Here is an 18,822-nt window from a genome sequence, read left to right on the forward strand (position 1 = left end):
CGTACAGAACACCCACTACAGAACAGCTCGTACAGAACAGCTTGTACAGAACACCCACTACAGAACAGCTAGTACAGAACACCCACTACAGAACAGCTCGTACAGAACACCCACTACAGAACAGCTCGTACAGAACACCCACTACAGAACAGCTAGTACAGAACACCCACTACAGAACAGCTCGTACAGAACACCCACTACAGAACAGCTCGTACAGAACACCCACTACAGAACAGCTCGTACAGAACACCCACTACAGAACAGCTCGTACAGAACACCCACTACAGAACAGCTCGTACAGAACACCCACTCCAGAACAATACACACATAAATCACAATAACGTGATGCATTAATGAACAAATCCACAAGAGGGGGAGGGGGACGTCTGGGATGCTCACAGACGTAGGTTCGAATCCTCGTCACGGCCCTTGTGGATTTGTTCACTACGGAACAACTACTACGGAACAACTACTACAGAACAACTACTACAGAACGGGTACTAAAGAACGGGTACTACAGAACTGCTACTTCATAAGGACTCATGTGAGGAAATTGTTTTTAACCGACTATAATGGCCAGGCCGGCGTGAATGGGGTTCACATTCACACACATTCCGGCCTTTAGAAGAGTGCCGACCGCCGTCAGGGTAGAAATTCCTGTGAATTTAACCGTGCCCATCTAACATGTACTTAGATGATTGTGCTTGCGGGGGGTTAAGCTTCGGCTCTTTAGTCCCGCCTCTCAATTGCCAGTCAACTGGTGTGCAGGTTCCCAGCCTATTGGGCTCAATCATATCTACATTAGAAACTGTGTATGTCTCCACCACATCACTTCCTAATGCATTTCATTTGTTAACTATTCTGGCAATGAAAAAGTAATGTGTCTGTGGCTCATTTGGGTATTCAGTTTCCACCTGTGATCCCTTATTCTTGTACCACCAGTGCTAAATATTATTCCTTCTCTACCTTATCAATATCCCCTGAGAATTTTGTATGTGGTGATCATGTCTCTTCTTACTTTTCTATCTTTTAGCGATGCGAGTTTCAATTCCTGTAGCGTTTCCTCGTCATTTATACCTCCTAGTATCTGGTGGCAAACTTTTCAACTTTCTCCAACTTTATCTTGTACTTGATTAGATATATATATGAACTCCATGCTGGAGCCGCATACTCCATGATTGGTCTGACGTATGTGGTAAACAAAGTTCTGAATCATTCTTTACACAAATTTCTAAAGAAAAAACTGATGATGGCCAGCCTCGTATACGCCGCTGATGATATGCTATTGATGTGGGCTTGAGGAGGCAGGTTGGGTGTGGCGTCAACCCTCACATCTTCCCGTCCATTTCTTGGAAAACTCGTTACCTTGTGTCCGACCTCCTGCTCCTTAAACCTTGCTTCATTACTTTACATTTACTCGAGTTAAATTCGTGAAGCTTTTTGTTGAACCATTGCTTCATTTTGTCCAGGTCGTCTTGAAGACTCTTGCTGTCGTCCTCAGTCTTAATCCTCTACATAATTTTTTTGCGTCATCAGCAAACATTGAGAGGAATGAGTCTATTCCTTTTGGAAGATCATTTACGTGAGAAACACGGGAAACATTCTAGTCAGTACTGCCTACTTCTCCAACTTATGCCCTAGGCTCTTATGGGGTACTGTCTCATAGGCTTTCTGACAATCAACAATAAGGTCTGCTTTCACTTTTCTTCGTCGTCTAATTTTTTGTCACCTGGACATAGAATTCTATTAAATCTGTTATCTTGAGGTTATCTTGAGATGATTTCGGGGCTTTAGTGTCCCCGCGGCCCGGTCCTCGACCAGGCCTCCACCCCCAGGAAGCAGCCCGTGACAGCTGACTAACACCCAGGTACCTATTTTACTGCTAGGTAACAGGGGCATAAGGTGAAAGAAACTCTGCCCATTGTTTCTCGCCGGCGCCTGGGATCGAACCCAGGATCACAGGATCACAAGTACAGCGTGCTGTCCGCTCGGCCGACCGGCTCGCCAACCGGCCGACGTGCTAGCAGCGGTGCTGCTAGCCTTTTTGTCATAATCTTCTCTTATCACCTCGCATGTTAGGGACACTGGCCTGTAGTTCTCCTAGAGTAGGTCTACAGTAGAGCCTGTTGGTCCTGACTGTCTCCTTTCTTCTATATCGGCACTACAGTATCTGTCATCCAACTTTCAGCATCCCCTTTACAGCATCCTCGGCGAGAGTTGTCTAGAAAAACAGACTTCGTCACTTCGAGTTCCAACGAATACTTCCTTGCCTCACCACTGGTAATCTCGAATGCCTCTGGTGATGTTTGGTTTAACACTGCCTCTCTCACTTCAGGCACTTCTCGCTCTATTGTGAAGACCTCCTGGAATCTCTCATTGAGTAACTTACAAACCTCCTTGTCATTTTCAGTGAGCCTGTGTTTCTCTATTCAAACTTACATTGCTTATTTCTTCACTGTTGTTTTCATCTTGACATGGTTGAAAAGTAGTTTGGATTGGGGTCTTTGCTTTATTTGCTAGTTGATGGGATACCTGTCAGAAGCCAGGGTCTTGCCTCACCTCTCTTCCACTCTCCTCTATCTTAACCAGGGAGAGCAGGGGAAAGGGGGCTGGGGCTGGTAGGCTTTGGGATGCTTGGTCAAGGAGGTCCTAGGATGAAGGAACAGGACCTCCCCTCATCCCAAGATAGCATGGGATGAGGGGAGGTCCATATGGGATAGGAGATAAAAAGTGGTGTTTGGAATTGGAAGACTGCTGGAGGGATGGGGCGATGACAGTCTAGGCTTCTACTGCACTTCTCTCTTGGGTAGCTGGTCTGCTGGTGGAGGGTTCCCCACTCCCTGCTAAAGTTAGTGTATTGGAGTCTCTAGTTCTCCCTGCACCTACACTTTGCTTCTGCTGATTCTGTCTTCCTTCATCCCCTTTGCGGGAAACCTTTCTTCTGTGGAGTGCCTGAAGTGGGTCTTAAGGTGCTCAGGCTATACTAGTGTATTAACATGCAAGAATACAAGAGTTGTGGGTCATTGTGTTGTGATTCATTGTATTGAGTTGTGAGCCGTTGTGTTGAGGTGTGGACCATTGCCTTATCTTGTGGCCCACTGTGTGGTGTTGTGATTCACTGTGTTGAGTTTTGGGCCATAGTGTTGTGATTTATTGTGTTGAGTTCTGATCCATTGTGTTGTGGTGTGTTCTGATCTACTGTGTTGGCTTGTGTGCCAGTGTGTTGTATACCATTTTGCTGTTTTATGGACCACTCTGTGGCGTTCTGATCCATTGTGTTGACTTGTGATCCATTGTGCTGAGTTGCTGCCCATTGTGTTGACTTGTGGGGGCACTGTGTAGTGATGTCTGGTGCCTACCCAACACAGGTGCTGGCTCACCTCAACCCACCTTCACCAGCTGTAAACAAAACCCTACCATCCCGGATGCTGTGTCAACTGTAGTAAACAATGGCGTAACTGGCCTCTTCCATTCATGACCTGAAGGTAGATAACGGGCCCACTTCCCAGTTAAGAGCCCAAGTGCATAGTAAGAGGATTCAATACCTTAAGTTAATACACGATACGACGCTGAAGGGGATACAATGTTCTCCTTGTTCAATATTCTGAATCCGATACAATCAAATTGGCCATATATAAGAAGCCTGAGCCGCGTGGACTCTCCGGAAAGTCAGTAATTCTCGGGCACGTATTTAGTGGTAGGTAAACAGTGGCATTAGGTGAAATAAGCGTGTCCAATCATTTCTGCCCCGCCCAGGTATCGAACCCCAGGATTCGTGAATGTGAGACAAGCCTGAAGCCAGCGGTGCTACGAGGGCAGGTTATGAAGGACAAGCAGGACCACTGGGAGCTGCCAGTGCTGCTCTTAACTCTATTATCACCACAATATTAATTAATGCTGTAAGCCTAGTGTGTGTGTGTGTGTGTGTGTGTGTGTGTGTGTGTGTGTGTGTGTGTGTGTGTGTGTGTGTGTGTGTGTGTGTGTGTGTGTGTGTGTGTACTCACCTATTTGTGCTTGGGGGGTTGAGCTTTGGCTCTTTGGTCCCGCCTGTCAACTGTCAATCAACTGATGTACAGATTCCTAAGCCTACTGGGCTCTGTCATATCTACATTTAAAACTGTGTATGGAGTCAGCCTCCACCACATCACTGCCTAATGCATTCCATCCGTTAACTACTCTGACACTGAAAAAGTTCCTTCTAATGTCCCTGAGGCTCATATGGGTACTCAGTTTCCACCTCTGTGTGTGTGTGTGTGTGTGTGTGTGATACCCCCTGATGCAGCCGGCCCTCATCAACAACGACCAATATGCTCGTTAATCCATACACAAACCCCGCTGTTTGTGAAAGATAAACACTTAACCCACGATTCTAAACCCATCCTCGGGCTGTGTTAATTCCATCCAGCGGTCGACCCCAAAGATGCATTCATCAAATATTAACATGATTTGATTTCAAATTGAATTCAAATTAGAAATTGTCTCACATATAAATTAATATTATATATTAGCATATTGTGCATATTTAGGCATTGGTTAGGTTAGGTGTTTAGGTTCTGTTGGCGATGATTTCTATTTGTAGTACGTGGGTGAAGCATTTACAGCGTTGTGGTTTGAACAAAAGTCGTCTTTGCTTTGCAGACTGCAGCAGATATATGCAGCAGACTGCAGCAGATATATGCAGCAGACTGCAGCAGATATATGCAGCAGACTGCAGCAGATATATGCAGCAGACTGCAGCAGATATATGCAGCAGACTGCAGCAGATATATGCAGCAGACTGCAGCAGATATATGCAGCAGACTGCAGCAGATATATGCAGCAGACTGTATATTTCAGGACTGCCAAAAAGTCTTTGATACAGTGCCGCACAGGAGACTGCTATTCAAACTTGAGAGGCAGGCGAGAGTAAGCGGAAAGGCTCCTAGCATGGGTAAAGAATTACTTAACAGGCAGGAGGCAGAGAGCAACAGTCAGGGGCGAGAAGTTAGACTGGCGAACAGTAACGAGTGGAGTACCTCAAGGATCGGTGCTGGGACCAGTTCTATTTCTAATATACGTCAACGACATATCTACAAGAGTTGATGTCTACCTATATGTCGATGTTCGCGGATGACGCAAAATTAATGAGACTAATTTTGACGGATGAGGAATGTACAATCCTTCAAGAGGATTGGAGGATTCCAACAAGCTGCAGAGTTAGTCAGATAAATGGCTACTAGAGTTCAACACGAGCAAGTGCAAAGTTATGGAAATGGGACTAGGTGACAGAAGACCAAAGGGTCAGTACAACAATGAAGGGAAACAACCTTCTTGTAACGATTCGAGAAAGGGGACCTGGGAGTGGACGTAACACCTAATCTAACTCCTGAGACACATATAAATCGGATAACGACAGCAGCGTACTCCACGCTAGTAAAATTTAGAATGTCATTCAGAAACCTAAGTAAGGAGGTATTCAGAGCGCTTTACACTGCCTACGTGAGACCAGTCTTAGAGTATGCAGCCCCAGCATGGAGCCCCCCCCCCACCCACCTAAAGAAAAACATTAGGAAACTGGAAAAGGTTAAAAAAAAGAGTATGCAGCCCCAGCATGGAGCCCCCCCCCCCCACACCTAAAGAAAAACATTAGGAAACTGGAAAAGGTTAAAAAAAAGAGTATGCAGCCCCAGCATGGAGCCCCCCCCCCACCCCCCCACCTAAAGAAAAACATTAGGAAACTGGAAAAGGTTAAAAAAAAGAGTATGCAGCCCCAGCATGGAGCCCCCCCCCCCCCCCCACCTAAAGAAAAACATTAGGAAACTGGAAAAGGTTAAAAAAAATTGCAACGAGGCTTTTCCGGAAGTTGCGAGAGATGGAATATGAAGAGCGACTGAAGGAACTGAACCTAACGACGTTAGAATAAAGGAGGGAGCTGGGAGATATGATAGCAGCATACAAAATACTTAGGGGGATTGACAGAGTGAAAATAGACGAAATGTTCACACGGAATACCGACAAAGCGAGGGGACATGGGTGGAAGTTGGAAACTCAGATGAGTCATTGAGATGTTAGGAAGTTTTCTTTTAGTGTGAGAGTAGTGGAAAAATAGAATGCACTTAAGGAGCAGGTTGTGGAAGCAAACACTATTCATAGCTTTAAAATTATGTATGATAGAGAAGTAGGACAAGAGTCATTGCTTTATACAACCGAGGGCTAGAGAGGCGGGACCCTAGAGCCGACGCTCGATTCTGCAGGCACAAATAGGTGAATACACACACACACACACACACACACACACACACACACACACACACACACACACACACACATACACACATACACACACAGAAGAGCCTCGCTTAAATTCAGTTCACACAATTCCTGACGAACAAGTTCCCAAACACACAACAACAATCTGCTCAAATTATTCCCTTTTCCAGACGTGATCTAGAATCACCAGAGCTTCCGAATTATCGCTCAAAGCTTTTACCGAAATTACATAAAAACAGCACAAGAACTCTACACACACACACAAATGGACGCTAAATAAAGAAGAAGTTCAGAAAATGTCCCGAGGAAAGTCAAACTTCCGTAGATCACGACACCTGTACGACAGAAAATGAAAAAGATTGTACAAACTTTTTGGTCAGAAGTTAGTACTAAGATACAGGCTGCCATCAGGCAACATCACCGTGACAAGGTAACTGAGGAAAGGAGGATAGAAGCACAAATCAGTGAGATCTGTACGATGGTACAACATGGTTGTAGCTGGCAATCCCAGTCATTATGGACGGTGACCGCGGGAGAGAATCAGTAATAGCAAGAATCCGTCTTGGATACATTGAGATTCGGAATGGAAACAACAGTTTCCATTCCGAGGATATTGAATCTCCATTCAATATCCATGGAGATTCGGAATGGAAACAACAGTTGATCAGCGGAGTTGCAGAATCTGTGGTGAGAGTGATGGACACCGCCTTGACCACTACCTGAGAGAATGTGAACATCTAAGAGTCATTAGAAATATGTGTAGAATAGTAAACCCCACATTGTTTGAGTTAGGAAAATACTATTTGTCAAATATAGATACCGTTCTTAAAAGATTCCCCCATATTGCACCCGCAAGATAACGTAAGATTTTAATGGTTGACGAATTTTAATCTTCTTGTTTGAGGAGCTGTTCACTTGAGACAATTAAGCACGTCCCAGAAGTGTCTGGGTACAAGTGACAGGATGAACAACCCAGCGGGTTTTCTTCCTATTGGGGAGTGTTGTACATGCTGCTATGGCGGTGTGTCCACTCACAGGATGAGTGACGCTGCCCAATACTGTCACTATGGCGGTGTGGCCACTCACAGGATGAGTGACGCTGCCCAATACTGTCACTATGGCGGTATGTCCACTCACAGGATGAGTGACGCTGCCCAATACTGTCACTATGGCGGTGTGTCCACTCACAGAACGAGTGACGCTGCCCAATACTGTCACTATGGCGGTGAGTCCACTCACAGAACGAGTGACGCTGCTCAATAAACTGCCCCTCGGGGCAAAATTTTAAATTTAAATTACAACCTTGAAAGACTTTTGTATATGTTAAACAACGTAACGCACTCACATATCACGAACTTGAGTGTCGTGCTCCGAGTGCCTGTCTGGCTTGAGTGACGGTCAAGTGTGAGCTAATTTTAATTAGTCTCAAGTTAGGTGGTGAGTTTGTTATTGGTTGACGTTCACTTTCCATCCTGTAGGGAACATGTGCTGTGTTGCTGTTTTAGATCTAGCTACTCAGAACGAAAATGTCCATGTAGCACGGGCTATGGTGAGCCCGTACATGAGTATGTGCACTCTGCGTTACCTTATGAGTGGCATTGTTCAGGTTACCCCCACTCTCCACCACGCCGCACACACACGGCGTACCGGTACCACACCACGCACTCGCTACTGTAACTGGTCTCTATATGGCCCCAGACCTCGGGTCTGTTTAGGAACCGACCTCGTCTCACACCGGAAACCAGTCTGTAACTTTAGCACCGGTATTTCTGTCTCTCACTCTCACCGTGACGGTCCGGACTGAAACACAGACGCCACCACAGCACTATACCACCCTCCCCCCCCCACACCAGGCAGCTCTCAGCCCACTGATAACAGCCGCGGGGCTCCACAGATATTATCTCTAACGCACACAAACTGATAGCCTAGCATGGCCGGCTCCGGGCCGAGTGGTGTTGCATAGCTGGCTGGCCAGGCCAGGGCCGCCTCACCTGCCCAAACACTCCCACTCCACATTATTAAAGGCGTCAATCACCTTGCCACCCCCACTGACTCTTGTTTCAAAAGTTGTCAAGAGTTTTCGTATCTGTTGTCAAGGTCCAAAATATATTCTGAGGGGGGGGGGAAGGGGGGCTGATAATGCGAGACTTCTGTTGGGAGAGGGTTAAACAGTCTGTTGGTGAGGTCTGTGGCAAGGGATGTGAGCCACAGAAGGGGGTTTAATCTATGTTCTTGTATGAGTTCTGTGTTCTTGATTGTGTTCTCTGAGTTCATGTAGCTTCATTTATTTAAAAAATAAATCCTTATTAGTCAGTATACTACTATTATCTAAAAGCTAAGAACATACGAATTCTGACTTATTATTATTAGCATTTTTACTAACAAAAATTTATTACAATTTTGCCTAATCTGAAGAATTCAATTAGGTCTTATTTGAGTGAGGATAATGCTGGTATTCAAGGACAGAGGGTCATACACAAGACAATAGGTCTACTCTGTAGGCTGAAGCATATATATATATGTATATATATTATATGTAATATACAATAAAGTACATTACTCTGTATACACGTTTCAATGTACGAATATGTAAATATGTAAATACAACTTTGTACACTGCCACACAAGGGCAAGGAAGGGTTCATAAGAGATACTGAATATTGACGGTCGTCACAATAGGCACTATGTAAACAGTGTGTGTGTGTGTGTGTGTGTGTGTGTGTGTGTGTGTGTGTGTGTGTGTGTGTGTGTGTGTGTGTGTGTGTGTGTTTGTGTGTGTGTGTGTGTGTGTGTGTGTGTTTGTGTGTGTGTGTGTGTGTGTGTGTGTGTGTGTGTGTGTGTGTGTGTGGGGAGAGGGAGAGTGAGTCGACGCCCTCGCCCACAAGAAATTAATTGAAGGGTTGAGTCACTAATATGGAAATGTGTGTACTGAGATGAGACTGATGATGCTGGCATGTGCACGTCCACTTATACGCTCATGTACACATATGCCAGAGGAGCCATGTACACATACGCTTGAAGAGCCACGTACATAGATGGAGACACACACACACACACACACACAACTAGTAAACACACACACACACACACACACACACACACACACACACACACACACACACACACACACACACACACTGTGTGTGTTATTCGGAGTCATTGCTGTAAACAACCGATAGCTGGAAAGGCGGGATCCAAGAGTCAATGCTCGATCCTGCAAGCACAAATAGGTGAGTACAAATAGGTGAGTACACACACACACACACACACACACACGTACATGTATATGAACCCGTGAGTGAACAATGCGCAGACAACAATCCTCACTTTCCAATATTCAATCACTTATAAAAGCAATTATACCTACAATTATATTAGGATAGATACACGTGGCCATACGTACAGGAATTTGTTCCCCTGTTTTATTCACCATGAGTTCCAGTACTCTGCCGACCTCCGCATATTGGATCAAAAGGTTGTCAAGGATAATGGGGTCTGGGTTTCTTTTTGCAAATGTGTATTATCTGGAACTTTTATTTATTTGTGCTTATTTTCCATTGCCTCTCAAAGTTGTTTATGGATTCAATTGCCGCCTTGGTCTTGTCGGCTAGTAGCGGCTTTGATGGTCCTGGATGGCATATTATTTGGGTGACATCGTCAGCGTATGTGATGTATTCTCCATGTTGGGGTTGGGGTAGGTCAGCTGTATATATGTTGAATAGAGTGGGGGAGAGGCAGCTTCCTTGTGGTACTCCACTTTTCAGTTCTATTACGTCACCCAAGTAGCTGCCGATATTAAGCCTAGCAGTTCTATTGTCTATAAAGCTGCAGAGAGTAGCAGTAAATCTCTGTTGGAGACCTAACTCGGATATCTTATATTTCAGGCCCGTGTACCACACTTTGTCGAAGGCTTTCGAACCATCTCTAAGCACTATATTACACTGATCATTTTCCGACATTGCGTTGGCTATATGCTGGTAGATCAGGGCTGTAGCTGTGTGGGCCACTCTGCGGCTTTTAAACCCATGTTGCCTGGATATAGGAAACTGCAGAGGGCCAGTGTGGGGGTTGAGAAGGGAGGTGGGGGGGGGGGGGGAGATGGGTGGGGGGAGGGGTGGGGGGATGGGGGGAGGTGGAGGAAGAGTACCCGCAGTGAAGGTGTCGCAGCAGCAAATCCACAACCGGGTAACCGCAGGTATTTGTTGTTTGGTAACAAATTGCATTACCGGTGAGCTGGGGCTTCCTGACTCCACACGGCGGTGAGGGGGGAGGGGAGGGATGGAGGGAGGGGGGTAGATGTGAGCCGGGGGGAAGGGAAGGGGAGGGGAGGGGAGGGAAGAGGAAGAGGGGGGGGATGGAATACTTGTTAATGGGGTGATATATGGGTTTGACGCAAAAGAGAAGGCCGGGAGGGGGGGGGAGAGTAGTTGTTTCGACGGAGGGGGTGGTTGGTGGATGGTTGGGGAAGGGAGGGGGGGGGAGCCTGCCGCGTTATACCCCCATCTTAATAACTTGTTAAATTAACTAAACTCGTGGAAACGCTTGTGTATGTAATAAGTTAATGAATAATGAATAATGAATCAAGAATAATAAGTTGAAGAATAAAGAATAAGAAGAAGAAGGAGGAGGAGGAGGAGGAGGAGGAGGAGGAGGAGGAGGAGGAGAAGGAGGAGGAGGAGGAGGAGGAGAAGGAGGAGGAGGAGAAGGAGGAGGAGGAGGAGGAGGAGGAGGAGGAGGAGGAGGAGAAGGAGGAGGAGGAGGAGAAGGAGGAGGAGGAGGAGGAGAAGGAGGAGGAGAAGGAGGAGGAGAAGGAGGAGGAGGAGGAGGAGAAGGAGGAGGAGAAGGAGGAGGAGAAGGAGGAGGAGGAGGAGGAGGAGGAGGAGGAGGAGGAGGAGGAGGAGAAGGAGGAGGAGGAGAAGGAGAAGGAGGAGGAGAAGGAGAAGGAGGAGGAGGAGGAGGAGGAGAAGGAGGAGGAGAAGGAGGAGGAGAAGGAGGAGGAGAAGGAGGAGGAGAAGGAGGAGGAGGAGGAGAAGGAGGAGGAGGAGAAGGAGGAGGAGGAGAAGGAGGAGGAGGAGGAGGAGAAGGAGGAGGAGGAGGAGGAGGAGGAGGAGGAGGAGGAGAAGGAGAAGGAGAAGGAGGAGGAGGAGAAGGAGAAGGAGGAGGAGAAGGAGAAGGAGGAGGAGAAGGAGGAGGAGAAGGAGGAGGAGAAGGAGGAGGAGGAGAAGGAGGAGGAGGAGGAGGAGAAGGAGGAGGAGAAGGAGGAGGAGGAGGAGGAGGAGGAGGAGGAGGAGGAGGAGGAGGAGGAGGAGAAGGAGGAGGAGAAGGAGGAGGAGGAGAAGGAGGAGGAGGAGGAGGAGGAGGAGGAGGAGAAGGAGGAGGAGAAGGAGGAGGAGGAGAAGGAGGAGTGCCACTGCTGGCCAACAACAGCCAGATATGTGCAGACAAAAGTACTGAGACAAACAATTGCTCCAACTAACAAGTGCTAATTAGTCAAACTCTCGATAATTTGATTGAATTTTCAGTGCTCAGGTCGTGGGAATTATTTGACAGGGCGGAACCACAGTTGGTGGGAGCGGCGGTGTTCTCTAACCCTTGGAGAACACGTCAGAACACCCACACGAGGGGAGGTACCTGGGAGTTAGACAGCTGTTACGGAGCTGCTTCCTGGGTGTGTGTGGTGGAGAAAAAAAATATGTAGTAGTTAGTTACAGATGATTGACAGTTGAGAGGCGGGCCGAAAGAGCAGAGCTCAACCCCCGCAAGCACAACTAGGTGAATACACAAATTCAAGGCAAGGAAACTATCAGGGGAAAGAGCCATGCCATTACCGCTATATAGCACTGGGATCAGGATAAGGATTTGGAATGGGACGGGGGAGGAAAGGAATGGTGCCCAACCACTTTGGACGGTCGGGGGATTGAACGCCGACCTGCATGGAGCGAGACCGTCGCTCTACCGTGCAGCCCAAGTGGTTGGGTACAAACAAGAACCTCCATAAACCCATAAGTGGCAGCGGAAATATCTCACATCATATGAGTAAATCTCCCAGTAATGGGAGACATCGGTCATGGGCCACATTAAGTGGGAAGAGATGGGCAGGAGAGGGTGGGAAGGAAGGAAGAGGTGAGCAGAGACCACTGATGGTACCACTGGCTCCACCTTCCCACATGAAGCGTGGGGAGTGAACAGTCGTGGAGGAGGAGGGGCACCTCACACCTGTTCTTCACACATAATGAACACCAACATGTTCTTCACACGTTACAGCCCCGCTCCTGTGCCAGAAAAGTTCACTACGGGCTCACCATACCCCGTGCTACTTGGAACTTTTTGTTCCCAGTAGGGAATCTTAAACAACATGTTCTTCACACATAATGAACACCAACATGAAATGGTGGCGAGTGACCAGTGTGTGTGTGAACACGTCGGGATGATAGAGGCAGCCAGCAGCAGTCAGAGGAACAAAGAGAACCACTAGAGTATTCGTAGAGAGAACCCTAGCCAGCTCAGTGTGGCCCCTCACCCTAGCCAGCTGAGTGTGGCCCCTCACCCTAGCCAGCTGAGTGTGGCCCCCTCACCCTAGCCAGCTGAGTGTGGCCCCTCACCCTAGCCACCTCAGGTGTGGCCCTCACCCTAGCCAGCTGAGTGTGGCCCCTCACCCTAGCCAGCTGAGTGTGGCCCCTCACCCTAGCCACCTCAGGTGTGGCCCTCACCCTAGCCAGCTCAGTGTGGCCCCTCACCCTAGCCAGCTGAGTGTGGCCCTCACCCTAGCCAGCTGAGTGTGGCCCCTCACCCTAGCCACCTCAGGTGTGGCCCTCATCCTAGCCAGCTGAGTGTGGCCCTCACCCTAGCCACCTCAGGTGTGGCCCTCACCCTAGCCAACAGTGTGGCCCTCACCCTAGCCAGCTGAGTGTGGCCCCTCACCCTAGCCAGCTGAGTGTGGCCCCTCACCTTAGCCAGCTGAGTGTGGCCCCTCACCCTAGCCACCTCAGGTGTGGCCCTCACCCTAGCCAGCTCACTGTGGCCCCCTCACCCTAGCCAACACTGTGCGGCTCACAATTACCATAAGAGATTGCTCACAATGGGAAGAAGAGCCATGGCAACATTAGGACTGAGAGCGGGCCAGAGAGAGCTGCTCTCCCACACCGTTCTGGGGGTTTTATCCAATCAGCGTCAGTGAAGGAGTCATTGAAGGATCAAGACGGTCTCGACAGGCTTTTGAAATGGACGAAAAGATTGGCAGTTGGAGTTTAATGGTGAAAAATGTAGGGCTCTGAGGCTAGGTAACGATGATAGAGTTGTCAGATATCAGGTAGATAATGTTGAAATTGCAGCGTCTAAATGCGAAAATTATCTGCGCGCCATGATTTCTTGGGAGATCTAAAGCATAAAACTATCAATGTTTAAATGTTTGAAGGGAACGTTTGGTGGAGAACCGCAGCCGAGGGCAAGCGGGTTGTGAACCGCAGCCGAGGGCAAGCGGGTTGTGAACCGCAGCCGAGGGCAAGCGGGTTGTGAACCGCAGCCGAGGGCAAGCGGGTTGTGGGTAAAACTTGGTCACAAAACTGTCAGGCCACTTACTACCCAGCACGCTGGTTCACCCTCCGTACTGCTCCAACCATCGCCTTAAGAGATACATCACGTGACTGTATGAGCCAAATTGGTTACTGGGATTTATTTCTCGAAGAGTTAACAACAAAACAACTAAAAGCATTACTCAGATTTTGTTTAGCTCTTCTTAGGGCCGAGTTAGATTATGCAGTGACAATTTGGTGGCCAGGCGACGGACTGGATATAATTCACGTCAACGAGTACAGAGAAGGATGACAACAAATTAATCACGGGAATTAAGAGACCTTGTAAACATAGAGACTACGAAAGCTTATCTTACACCCTCAAGACAATAATATTATGAAGGTGACACGTGGCTGAAACACGCTCAGATGGATGACAGGGCATGGCAAAGGGCATGACAAAGGGAATATGTCGACACAATACAACACTGGTATAACATGGTTGCAGCTGGCAACCCCGATCATTATGGACGAAGAGGAGGCGGCCGCGGGAGAGAATCAGTAATAGCGAGAATCCGTCTTGGATACAAATATTCATGGAGATTCGGAATGGAAACAACAGTTGAGCAGCGGAGTTGCAGAATCTTGTTCACTGGGATTTATACTACTGTATATGTAATGTAGTATTGCCTTGTAAAACTTATGTATATATAATTTATATTGTATTTTCTTAAAGATAAAAAAAAGAATCTGTGGTGAGAGTGAGGGACACCGCCTTGACCACTACCTGAGAGAATGTGAACATCTAAGAGTCTTTAGAAATATGTGTAGAATAATAAACCCCACATTGTTTTGAGTTAGGAAAATACTGTTTGTTTTATTTTTTAAGGGTTGACAAATGTTAATCTCCTTGTTTGAGGAGCTGTTCACTTGAGACAATTAAGCAAGTCCCAGATGCGTCTGGGTACAAGTGACAGGATGAACAACCCAGCGGGTTTTCTTCCTATTGGGGAGTGTTGTACATGCTGCTATGGCGGTGTGTCCACTCACAGGATGAGTGACGCTGCCCAATACTGTCACTATGGCGGTGTGTCCACTCACAGGATGAGTGACGCTGCCCAATACTGTCACTATGGCGGTGTGTCCACTCACAGGATGAGTGACGCTGCCCAATACTGTCACTATGGCGGTGTGTCCACTCACAGCATGAGTGGCGCTGCCCAATACTGTCACTATGGCGGTATGTCCACTCACAGGATGAGTGACGCTGCCCAATACTGTCACTATGGCGGTGTGTCCACTCACAGCATGAGTGGCGCTGCCCAATACTGTCACTATGGCGGTATGTCCACTCACAGGATGAGTGGCGCTGCCTAATAAACTCGCCCCTCGGGGCAAAATAAACAAATTAATTCAACACGAAACAACTACATGGGTTTAGACTTAGTAATTATTACGTCACCAGGGAACATAAAAGGCCTAAAATCACTTGATTGTTTCAAGCGTAGGTTATACATATATATGAACGAGTTTAGGCGGATATAAACAGGAGATGCCACGTGTGGGTCAATAGGCCTGCTGCCGTTTTCTTGATTCTTGCATTCTTAAAAGAATGTGTTTACTGTGGTGTGTGGAGGAGGTGTTCAACATTGTGTTGAACATTAACAACACAACACAACACTGTTTAAACATTTTTGTTTTCATAGTACCAGTTAGATGGTAACTGGTAGCCAGTTCCAAATTCGTAGTGAGGAGCAGCGTGTGTGATTGTGGCACTCTGTTCCCTCTTGAATTGAGGCGACGCCGACCCAACCACGTTGGGCACATACCCAACAAGAACCAAGGTGCAAAGTTGGGTGAGGGTGTAAGCATCCAGCCTCTAGCCTGGAATAGACAGACAGACAGGCAGGCAGACATTCTAATTTACATTTACATCTTAATAAAGTGGTCAGGCGTAAGGGGGAGGAATGACAGAAAACGGCATGTGAGACAGTCGAGATTGAAGACATACTGAACCAAACAGACAAGATAACGGATAAGCTTCAAACACATGAAAACACAGTGACAGGAACTTGACAAAATGAATAGGGAATAAAACAGCGGAGGAAGGGAAAGGGAAGGTAAGAGAGAAGGGAGGAAGGAAGAGAGGGTGAGCCAGAGAGGGCCGGAGGCAGGAGGGGCGGGCCAAACACCTCGGCCGTGGAGCTGTCAGCGCCGGTAATTAAGGCGAGTGCCCGTGACACCTCCTCACACAATACGCTATTGATCAATCACCTGACCTGCCAGCCTTCATGCTTATTACACCCCTCCCCCTCCCTCCTGGACCCTCACACCTTCCCTCCCCCCTCCTACACCCTTCCTTCTTGACACCCCAAGACTCCCTCCTTGACTCCCAAGAGTCCCTCCTGACCCCTACATCTCCCCCCTCCTACACCCTCCCCCACGCTTCCTTCTTGACTCCCAAGACTCCCTCCTGACTCCCAAGACTCCCTCCTGACCCCCAAGACTCCCTCCTGACACCCAAGACTCCCTCCTGACACCCAAAACTCCCTCCTTGACACCCAAGACTCCCTCCTTGACTCCCAAGACTCCCTCCTGACACCCAAGACTCCCTCCTGACACCCAAGACTCCCTCCTTGACTCCCAAGACTCCCTCCTGACTCCCAAGACTCCCTCCTTGACCCCCAAGACTCCCTCCTGACTCCCAAGACTCCCTCCTTGACCCCCAAGACTCCCTCCTGACTCCCAAGACTCCCTCCTGACTCCCAAGACTCCCTCCTTGACTCCCAAGACTCCCTCCTGACTCCCAAGACTCCCTCCTGACTCCCAAGACTCCCTCCTGACTCCCAAGACTCCCTCCTGACTCCCAAGACTCCCTCCTGACTCCCAAGACTCCCTCCTGACTCCCAAGACTCCCTCCTGACTCCCAAGACTCCCTCCTGACCCCCAAGACTCCCTCCTGACTCTCAAGACTCCCTCCTGACCCCCAAGACTCCCTCCTGACTTCCAAGACTCCCTCCTGACTCCCAAGACTCCCTCCTTGACCCCCAAGACTCCCTCCTGACTCCCAAGACTCCCTCCTGACTCCCAAGACTCCCTCCTTGACTCCCAAGACTCCCTCCTGACTCTCAAGACTCCCTCCTGACCCCCAAGACTCCCTCCTGACCCCCAAGACTCCCTCCTGACTCCCAAGACTCCCTCCTTGACCCCCAAGACTCCCTCCTGACTCTCAAGACTCCCTCCTGACCCCCAAGACTCCCTCCTGACTCTCAAGACTCCCAAGACTCCCTCCTGACCCCCAAGACTCCCTCCTTGACTCCCAAGACTCCCTCCTGACCCCCAAGACTCCCTCCTTGCTTCTGACACATCAGGAGACAAATGACCTTTCTTATGTCAACTGTCTTCTCTCTTTTTCATTTGCTACCGTCTCTATATATCTTTTTTGCCTCTCAGTACTCACCTATTTGTGCTAGCATGATCGAGCTCCAGCTCTCGGAATCCACCTTTCAAGTTATCGGTCGTATGAAGCAAAAACGTTTGTCCTATATGTCCTATCTAACGTTTGTCCTATATATATAGTTACCGGTCGGCCGAGCGGACAGCACGCTGGACTTGTGATCCTGTGGTCCCGGGTTCGATCCCAGGCGCCGGCGAGAAACAATGGGCAGAGTTTCTTTCACCTAGCAGTAAAATAGGTACCTGGGTGTTAGTCAGCTGTCACGGGCTGCTTCTTGGGGGTGGAGGCCTGGTCGAGGATCGGGCCGCGGGGACACTAAAAGCCCCGAAGTCATCTCAAGATAACCTCAAGAAGATAACCTATTCTGTCTCAGGACTCACAAGGGGAACATTAATCTGCTCCCCCTCCCCCCCCAACCACTTGGGGTGGACGGTAGAGCGACGGTCTCGCTTCATGCAGGTTGGCGTTCAATCCCCCCGACCGTCCAAGTGGTTGGGCACCGTTCCTTTCCCCTGTCCCATCCCAAATCCTTATCCTGACTCCTTCCAAGTGCTATATAGTCGCAATGGCTTGGCGCTTTCTCCTGATAACTCGCCTCCCTTCCCCCCCCCCCCCCGACGCAAGAGAACATGCAGCTGTCCTTCGGCACACTCTGGCAACCTCCGCCGCGGCACAGGTAACAACCTGGTACAGTGCATGTAGCAGAGACTCGCCAGTCTCCGGCGCCTTCCTTTCGCTTCTGAACCTTAAACTGAATGTGATGTTGAAAGGCGGAACCCAAGAGCTGAAGCTTCAACCCTGGCAAGCATAACTAGGCTTCGTTTGTTAGATTTTTGTTTACATTTATCAAACAGTTTACGAGCTTGTAAACTTCACAACCCGAGGTTGTTATTGTTATATAAACTACCTCATGGCGCATGGGGGGCTCATCAAGTGTTAAATATAAACACAAGATACTGTAAGTGTGGAAAGATGGAGAGATTTCGTTAAGTAATTGTGTAAAATGGTTGACGCGTCTTGGTCCACACCGTGTTACACGCATAGTGCTACCTCTGGCAGGACAGGTTGGGCAGGGGCGGCATCTCCACCGGTCAAGGGACCTGGCAAGGCAGCGGTCAAGGCACCGGTCAAGGCAGCGGTCAAATCACCGGTCAAGGTACCTGGCAAGTTTCTCTGTTTCCTTGCAATTTACCAGCTATAAACTTCACGTAATTGCCTAGCTGTGCTTCACCAACGTCGCACTTCAGCTCTTGGGTTCCGTCTCTCAACATCCCATTCACCTTCAGGTACCGTATCAAAAAACATCCCAGTGACTAAGAGTTGGCATTCCAGCCAGCGTGTGGATAACGTCGTCACCAGGAAACACTTCCCACCAATGACACACCCTCCACCACCTCGGCCTGAAATTCGTGACAATTCGTGACAGATCAGTCCTGCCGGCCGTCCACACCCTAGAGGACTGGCGGCCACCTGACGTGACAATCTCCCCGGAAACACACATATATATATACCATACCTACAACCTTTTGGGAAATAAAGATTAAGTTTTTACAATGGTGAAGAAAGACAAATAAGAGTTTAAGTAACAATGTGGTGAGGATGTGT

General features: G+C 48.4%; 1 protein-coding gene across 4 annotated transcripts in view; it reads right to left on the bottom strand.

Moving 5' to 3' along the window:
* Window positions 1–18,822, bottom strand: part of M6 (neuronal membrane glycoprotein M6) — a 311,681-nt gene that overhangs the window by 144,063 nt on the left and 148,796 nt on the right. The gene's annotated exons all lie outside the window — the stretch shown is intronic.

This window comes from Procambarus clarkii, chromosome 45 (genome assembly GCF_040958095.1).
Source record: "Procambarus clarkii isolate CNS0578487 chromosome 45, FALCON_Pclarkii_2.0, whole genome shotgun sequence".
NCBI classification, from domain to species: Eukaryota; Metazoa; Arthropoda; class Malacostraca; order Decapoda; family Cambaridae; genus Procambarus; species Procambarus clarkii.